Genomic DNA, 9,911 nt, shown 5'->3' on the forward strand with positions numbered 1-9,911 from the left:
TTCTAGATGTTTCAGATAGTGTATCACAATATATAGTGGACTCTGAGTGGAGAATTGTGCAGCATGGAGTGCCACAGGGATCAGTGCTTGGGCCCTTGCTGTTCCTCATATATGTTAATGACCTGCCTTTATCCATCAATAAGCAGTGTAAATTTACAATGTTTGCTGATGATACGAGCATTGTGGTGGATAATGTGTCAACTACTGACTTAGAATCCGAGGTCAATTATATCCTTAAAGAAGTTCTGGGTTGTTTTAGTATTAACTCCCTTTCAATAAACCTGAAAAAAAAAACAATTTTATCCAGTTCCAGACAACCCACAAAAACCCAAAAGAAATAGTTATCACACAGAATGATCAGATGATAAAGCAAGTGTACTTATCAAAATTCCTAGGCGTATATGTGGACAGTAGGCTGAATTGGGAACATCACGTTCTACAAACACTAAAACGGCTGACGTCGGCAACATTTGCTTTACGTATTTTGTCACGCTTCAATGATATTACCATCTCAAAGTCAGCTTACTTTGGCTATTTTCATTCAGTCATGTGTTATGGCATCATCTTCTGGGGCAATACACCTGCCGCAAAGAAAATCCTCACAGCACAAAAAAGAGCAATAAGAATCATTTGTGGTGTACCCCCACGAACCTCATGTCGAAATCTTTTTAAACGACTTGAAATACTGACAGCAACATCTCAGTACATATATTCACTGATGTGCTTCATAATAAATAACCCCACTCTGTATGAAACGAATTGCCTACATCATGAACATAACACCAGAAGAAAAGAGGATTTCCACTGTGAGTTAAAGAACTTGACACTTATTCAGAAAGCGGTAAAGTACGCTGGAACGAAAATTTTCAATTCCCTACCCAACAGCATCAAAAGTATAAGGAGTAGTACATCAGTATTTACACGTAGCTTGAAAAATTATTTACTTGAGACCTCACTTTATTCTCTAGAGGAATTCTTTCAGAGAAATAAGTAAAACCCAGATTGGAAAGATGTTTTTAAATTTTTTGACATTGTTTACTGTTAAACTAATGTAATAATGGCCTAATGTAAAAATTCCTGTTTTTCTCATTTCCATTTTTGGGTCACTTTTAAACCCAAAGTGGGAAGTTTTGATTACTGTTCAAGTTTAAAATAGATGCAATAATGCCCTAAATATGAAACTGCTATCTTCACATTTATGTTGACTAGTTTTTAAGCTAATAAGTATGACTTTTGTGCACTGTTATTAATACTATAACAATGTCTTTATTCTATGTATTTTATTATGTACACGTTCCACATCTGAGTGACTTGCTCACATGTACAGATCTATGGAACAAGTATATAAATAAATAAATAAATTGACAATGATGACAATGTAGATCCTTCCAGAATATTCTATATGTTTTTACAAAGAATATTTGGTGTTTTAGCAAACTGGATTGAATCATACCTATAAAGATACACATAGAAGAACTTAGGAAGCACTGAACCGTCAGATAACTAGCCGGGTGCATATAAAAAGGTGGTATCAGACACTTCATAATAATCTTGGGGAGGATGCATCATTATAAACTGACCGAGTGGTACCTCGACACTACACAAGAAACACTTCACCAACATGAAGAGATGACAATATATATGATATTCATATGGATGAGCTCACAACTGTGCATTTGCACTTGGATCAGCTCACTCAGTAACAGTGTCATCATTTCGAGATTTTTCATCCTCAATCAGTCAGCAGATGTGGGGCAGCTGGTAACAGACATACACACACCATCAGATCAGCATGCAGTATCAATACCTGCAATAACACAGGTGTGTCCAGTGTATCCTTCTTCCAGTAGTCATGCTTCTACAGCCAAAAGTTTTTTTTTTTTTTTTTTTTCCATTTGAGGAGCACACCATAATATATAGTTATGGATTTGTTTATTTCAGTGTGACATTGCAACTCTTCATTTAATAAGGACTGACATACAATCACTAATAGCAGATGCTTCATCTCCAATCAGGAAATGATGTAACAGTACAGGTGTGCTCAGCAGACACTTTGGTGAAGGGATAACAAATTCCATTGCTGCTATTTTCTTCCCCATAGCCAATATTTGAAATATGCTGTTAACAGATTCTTTTCCATAAGTATGAACACCACATCAATTAATTTACAATATCCATTGATATTAGCCAACAAAGCAACTGAAAAGAAATCTTTATAATTAATAAAAAGTGATCCTCTCATCTCTGATACTCTTATGCATACAACGTTTCCCATATATACTGCAAACACAATTACATATATTCTGTTTCTGCTAAATTCTTATTCAGTATATCTGAAATCTGATGCAGTAGAAGGTGGCATCAGTATAGGCAGCAGTCTTATTCTTAACGGGAGTTGGAACGCCCTATCCCAAAAATGCTAAATTTAGTGACTTGGCTGCCCTGTATTTCAGGGACCACTGTAACCATTGACATGAAACTTTTACAGGACATTAAACTGTATGTTCTGAGTCTACAGAACTGCAATAATTGCATTTCAGCATCTGCTTTCGGAAATAGAATTTTTTAATTACATGGTTAAAATTTTTTGTATGTTATCCTAAATAATTGTAATTATATGTAATATTATGTTCTTCTTTTAGTTCAGTAGACTCAGGATATGTATGTTATTACTTCCTGAAAATTTGAATTCTGTACCCAAAGTGGTTTCTGAGATTTAGGGAAAAATGCAACAGAAAATGTAAACTTTTCAGGAACGGCTTCTAAAGTTTCAAAAGACTGTGACTAACTTAATATTTGCTCAATTTTTTTTATTTTTACTCACTCAGAAGCACCCTGCATCATACTGTATATTATCCTCTTGATCTTTTTTATGTTTGTTTGTTCTTTTCTTCTTTCTGGACTTCTTAGTGGCCAACTGTGCTTCATACTTTGCTTTATCAATGTGAACCTTGTCCATTCATTCAAGTTCTCTGATGCATTTTGCTCCATGATTAATTCCCATATACTGTAGCACTTTCACCCTACCAATGTTGCCATCATTAAAAGCAATGACAGCATCACTGACCCCCCACTTTAGTGTCTCCATTCCAACAAAAACATTTTTTGGTAAGTGAGTCCATATAAGATTATTGAACGACTCATTGGGATTTTGCGTCTGATCATGCAGACACTTCTTTAGTAATTCAGGGTTTGCCAGGTCTCTGTAAATAGGTTTTATGATATCCATGACTGCTGCTGGGATGGAATGTTTATGGCTATATGAACTGTTTGAGTACTGGGCATTGCAGTAATTCCACCACGAATCAGGTCCAGGAGGGCAAAGGTGGTGTGCTGATTTTTCATCAATTGACAGTCCGTGGAAAAGGTATCCCATACTGCCTGCTTCATTTTCAACAAATCCTCAGTATTATTTCTAATGGCCATCCCATAATACTGCTGTAGTTCATCTATCATTTTGTCTGTCAGCCTGCCTCTTATGGTTTTACCATAAGAAAGTTTCTTGTCTCTCAAACTTCGTTTTAACTTCCTCAACCTGTGCCCACCCTCTTCTGGACAAGACCAACACATTCCAGTTGGTGATAATTTTCTCACTATAAGGCTGAGTGGGTACTACACTGTTATATGCTTCTGAGTCTCCATCACCTAATAACTTAGTGTAACACACTACCCTTTTGTTCACAAATTGACTAAAAATGTCAATAGCTGCAGAGGTCTCCATGCAACCACTTGTTCCTTCATAATTTCTGTCACAGATTTGCCCTTATTCATTCCCTAATTTACACTTATAGCAGTGTTTGGTTAAAGTCTGGAAACCTATTACCTTTCCAGTATCCACACTGGCCAGTGTAGCAACAGAATTCTCAGAACTGTAGCCGCGCTTCTCCCAAGTGCCGTCAAAAGCTACTAGTATGTCAGTCATGCCATAACTTATTTCAACAGCTTCATTTTCAGCACCATTCATTGACTCACATGCAACAGATTCCACAACAGCTCCAATAAATTCTGCATACTTGTCGGTTTTACAAGGTGGGCATGGCATATAAGTCGAGTCTATCTCTTGTTGCATGGTCATGGACAGAGCTGTTTGTGCAGTAATTATCAATGTTATTTTTGATGTGTACAACTGACTGGTAAATGTATTCACATGGAGCAGTTAAAATCCCCAGTGTTTTGAACAGATCTTTACAATGAGCTCGACTAGTATTTTTGGTTATTATTCTTACGGCTCTTTTCTGGAGATTGAAAATTGTGTTCATATTTTGTGCATTTGTTCCCCAAAAAATAATGCCATAGCTAAGAATTGAGTGTACATATGAATAATATGTAACTAAAAGATACTGCATGTTAAACACTGATGATAGAATTCTAAGGGCATAACATGCTGATGACACTCTGTTTGCAAGCATCTTTGTGTGCTCACACCACTTCAACTGAGAATCAATATTCATTCCTAGAAAATTTGCATTTGTTACACACATTTAATTTAACATTGTTATTTTCCTCTTCAAACTGAAATTCATGGCATTAGTTTTCTTTATGTTCAATGTCACTATATTGCTTATTGACCAATCATAAACTTCCTTGAGAGTTTCATTTGCTTTCTTGGCAAGGAGTTTTCTTGTTTTCTCAGTGACTATAATATTGCTGTCATCAGCGAAGAGAAGTTTTTCATCATGATTAACACAACTGGTGTATATCAGGAACAGTATTGGTCTTAATATGCTACCTTGCAGAACCCCTATATTAATGTATTTTGGTTCTGATAAGTGTTTTACTAAATGTTTAGATCTATTTGAAGTATGTGTTATCTCTACTCTTTGTACCCTATCTGTTAGGCATGATGGAAACCAGTCATTAGTTACCCCTCTTATTCCTAATGCTTCTAATTTGTTTAATAGAATCTTGTGGTTGACTGTAACAAACACCTAAGAATGAGCCAAAAATATGCCTGTGACACACTCATCTTTATCAGGAGCATCAAGTACAACTTTTATGAATTCTACTATGGCTGACTCCATATATTTGCCACTTCGGAAACCAAGCTGTGATTCACTTCAAAGATTGTAGTTATTCAGGTAATTCATTAATCTGTCTTTCATAATTTCTTCTATTATTTTTGAGAATGGTGACAGCAGGGAAATGGGCCGGTAATTTTCTATGTCTTCTGCATTACCTTTCTTAAGAAAAGGCACAACTCTTGCCTGTTTTAAGTACTCTGGAAATGTCCCTGATGTGAAGGATTCATTTATTATATTTGTTAAGGGGCCTTGTATAATCCCTCTGCATTGTTTCAGTACACACACTGGTACTTCATCGAAGCCTACTCACTTTTATTTTTACTCGAAAATCTATTAGCATGAAACCCACATTTCTTAAAAACACTTCATTTTAGTGTCATACTGTACTTTTCGAGAGATTTACCAATCTATTCGTCACTTTTCCTTGGAAAAACGTTAGCACAATAAAAAACACACAAACACACACACAAATTTCAAGCTTTCACAACCCAAGAATGCTTCATCAAGAGAGAGGGAAGGAGAGGGAAAGACGAAAGAATGTGGGTTTTAAGGGTGAGGGTAAGGAGTCATTCCAAACCCGAAGTGGAAAAACTTACCTTAGGGGGAAAAAGGACAGGTATACACTCAGATACACACACATATCCATCCACACATTTACAGAAACAGGCAGAAATATGTAAATGCAAAGAGGTTGGGCAGAGATGTCAGTCGAGGCGGAAGTACATAGGCAAAGATGTTGTTGAATGACAGGTGATGTACGAGGGGCGGCAACTTGAAATTAGTGGGCGTTGTGGCCTGATGGGTAATGGGAAGACATAATACATTGAAGGGCAAGTTCCCATCTCCGGAGTTCTGATAGGTTGGTGTCATTGGGAAGTATCCAGATCTCCTGGACGGTGTAACACTGTGCCAAGATGTGCTGGCCGTGCACCAAGGCATGTTTAGTCACAGGGTGATCCTCATTACCAACAAACACTGTCTGCCTGTGTCCGTCCATGCAAGTGGACAGTTTTTTGCTGGTCATTCCCACATAGAAAGCTTCACAGTGTAGGCAGGTCAGTTGGTAAATCACGTGGGTGCTTTGCTTTCACACGTGGCTCTGCCCTTGATTGTGTACACCTTCTGGGTTACAGGACTGGAGTAAGTGCTGGTGGGAGGGTGCATGGGACAGGTTTTACACCAGGGGCAGTTACAAGGGTAGGAGACAGAGGGTAGGGAAGGTGGTTTGGGGATTTCATAGGGATGAACCAAGAGGTTACAAAGGTTAGGTGGACAGCGGAAAGACACTCTTGGTGGAGTGGGGAGGGTTTCATGAAGGATGGATCTCATTTCAGGGCAGGATTTGAGGAAGTCGTATCCCTGCTGGAGAGCCACATTCAGAGTCTGATCCAGTCCCAGAAAGTATCCTGTCACAAGTGGGGCACTTTCGGGGTTCTTCTGTGCGAGGTTATGGGTTTGAGGGGATGAGAAAGTGGCTCTGGTTATTTGCTTCTGTACTGGGTCGGGAGGGTAGTTGCGGGATGCAAAAGCTGTTTTTAGGTTACTGGTGTAATGGTTCAGGGATTCAGGACTGGAGCAGATTCATTTGCCACAAAGACCTAAGCTGTAGGGAAGGGACCGTTTGATATGGAATTGGTGGCAGCTGTCATAATGGAGGTACTGTTGCTTGTTGGTGGGTTTGATGTGGATGGATGTGTGAAGCCGACCATTGGACAGATGGAGGTCAATGTTGAGGAAAGTGGCATTGGATTTGGAGTCACCCCGCACCCCTACCTTCTACCTACTTCCTGTCCATTCACATGAATGGACACAGGCAGACAGTGTTTGTTGGTAATGAGAATCACCCTGTGACTAAACATGCCTTGGTGCATGGCCAGCACATCTTTGCACAGTGTTACACCGTCCAGGTTATCTGGATACTTCCCACTGACACCAGCCTATCAGAACTCCGGAGATGGGAACTTGCCCTTCAATATATTATCTCTTCCCATTAACCACCAGGCCTCAACCTCTGCTAATTTCAAGTTGCTGCCCCTCGTACATCACCTGTCATTCAGCAACATCTTTGACTATGTACTTCCGCCTCGACTGACATCTCTGCCCAACTTCTTTGCATTTACATATGTCTGCCTGTGTCTGCATATGTGTGGATGGATATGTGTGTGTGTGCAAGTGTATACCTGTCCTTTTTTCCCCCTAAGGTAAGTCTTTCCACTCCCGGGATTGCAATGACTCTTTACCCTCTCCCTTAAAACCCACATCCTTTCATCTTTCCCTCCCCCTTCCCTCTTTCCTGATGAAGCAGCCTTGGGTCACAATTCTTGACACTTACGATGGTGATATACAGTATGCAAATGACAAAGACCAGTAACATATGTCTGTAGCTAAATATCTTAAACAAATGAAAAAGAGGTAACTAATACAGTTTCCAATTATAGATGTTGACAGTAAGAAGAAGTGAAAGTTTTTAACAGACCGTTACCAGAGGTCCAAGAAGAATAAAATTAGAAAGAGGCACTGCTGCCTCAAAAAATTCAATAGCCAAGTGACATGAGCAGTATCATTCCTCAATGGTGTTCCACAAGACAGATCAGGAGGAACAAATATTCCAGTGACATCAGTGCAGCCAACAACAGAGGAAACTGAAGAGGATGATGGAGACCATACACATTAACTGCACCTTCTGGTATCACTCAAAGAAGGTTTGGACCAAACAAACACAACACAAATTGGTGGTGGAACTTATGAGTTTACAAATTGTTAATTCTGTGTATCAGTACAGACAAATAAACACAGTAATGCTCATAGAAATGGTGACAGAATACCAAAAGTGTAAAAATAAAGGCATGAAAGTTGGAAAAATTTATTAAAAATATTTATGGAACATTACGATTATGACATTGACTTATTTTCCCATCACATCAGTGAATTTATAAGGAGGTTACCTCCATTTTACATGAAAAAAAGTAATACCATTTTTTCTTACTATGAAACAACGGCTGCACAGTGCAACATGCTCAGTCATCAAGTGATACCAGTAGTCCTTCAACTTCCTCACCTCTGTCACAGAATTCAGTGTTAGAAAGTATCACTGACTTACCAAGTCTTGGAAGTTCAGTACAACATATTAGTATATGACATTTTGTACACTTACCTCAGTGTAAAAAATAATTTTATTTCTGTGCTTATTGCATTTCTTAGACACTGTAGTCTTGTATCATATTTAATAAAACTGAGCATGAAATTAAACTGTTTTTTGTTTAAATAACACTAGTTCCTGAATATGTTTTCGCACTTAAGAAATTATTTTGCATTGACACTGTCTAAATTCCTTCTTTTTTACATTTACATAAAGGAACTGCCAGCTTTTGTCCTTATAACAATAAAACCTCATCATCTTCCTCTTCTAATAACAGCACAATAAATGAGGTGAAGTGACGTTCCACCTCGCATAGTTCTTACAAGCAACTTCATTGTCTGTTTGCGACTCTGTTCTGCAAGGGACAGACTTGTAGCATCCCTTTTCTTGTATATAATATATATAGTTCATAATGTAAATATCATATGACGGTAACCAATGTAATAAATCCAAAAACGTAATAGAAAAGCAAAGTATGTATAACCAAACAATGACAAATGATCTTTGACTTTGGTCTATAAAACCAACAACATTATCAGTGTTAAGCTCTCTCTCTGACTCTCTTTGTAACATTAGTTAGACTCTTGTATTGTCTTGGGTATCATCCTTTGTGTAAATGATTAATATTATTGAAATAAAAATTGATTTTTAAAATTATGTCATGTTATTAATTTACCAAGTTATGCTCCCCATCGCCGGCCGAAGTGGCCGTGCGGTTAAAGGCGCTGCAGTCTGGAACCGCAAGACCGTTACGGTCGCAGGTTCGAATCCTGCCTCGGGCATGGATGTTTGTGATGTCCTTAGGTTAGTTAGGTTTACCTAGTTCTAAGTTCTAGGGGACTAATGACCTCAGCAGTTGAGTCCCATAGTGCTCAGAGCCATTTGAACCATATGCTCCCCATCAGCACAATGATTTTCTGAATAAATATAAATGTGGCTGTCTTTCACAAAGGCTATCAATTCATAATTTTAATGACATCCATTTTCACTTTCTTAGTATCTCTGAAATAGAACCTGCCATATTTTGTAAAAGAAGTCTGATAGCCTTTCTGATCAAATTCATTTCCATGGATTATCACTTTGTAATTGTGTGAGTACACAATTTCAAAACAAATCAGTACCAAACAGATGATGAGCTTAGCTTTGGTGGCAGTTGACTACCACTTCTGTGAGAAAAAACATCTTTGACTTGTTTTACAGTATTTTTCTTGACAGGCATCTTTTACACACTCTTGTTTTTATTCACCATGAGTTTTGTGTAAAGATGCCATTAATAACAATATCATGAAAAGGATGGTTGCTACTCACCATATAGCAGAGATGCTGAGTCACAGATAGGCACAACAAAAGACTGTTGGAAAGTGAGCTATCAGCCAACAAGATATTCATCAGAAATAGACAAAACACACACACACACACACATGACCAAAGCTACTGAGCCCAGACTGGTCTTCTGATGACGGCCTTGTTGGCTGATAGCTCACTTTCTGACAGTCTTTTTGCTGTGCCTATCAGCATCTCTGTTATTTGGTGAGGAGTAACTCTCCTTTTAATAACACTGTTACATTCCATCCCAGATTTTCCATTGTTTGATGCCGTTAATAAAGTGTATATAATTCAAAAGTGTGTTTCTAGTATATTCTACTACAAATTAGTATTGGAGTAACCACAGGGGTGACCCCGTTATTGTGTATTTCCACATCACACTGAATTTCCTCAATGATTATCATGATTTGTTGTGAAAAATGTTT

The sequence above is a fragment of the Schistocerca nitens genome, chromosome 1 (assembly GCF_023898315.1).
Source record: "Schistocerca nitens isolate TAMUIC-IGC-003100 chromosome 1, iqSchNite1.1, whole genome shotgun sequence".
Taxonomy (NCBI): domain Eukaryota; kingdom Metazoa; phylum Arthropoda; class Insecta; order Orthoptera; family Acrididae; genus Schistocerca; species Schistocerca nitens.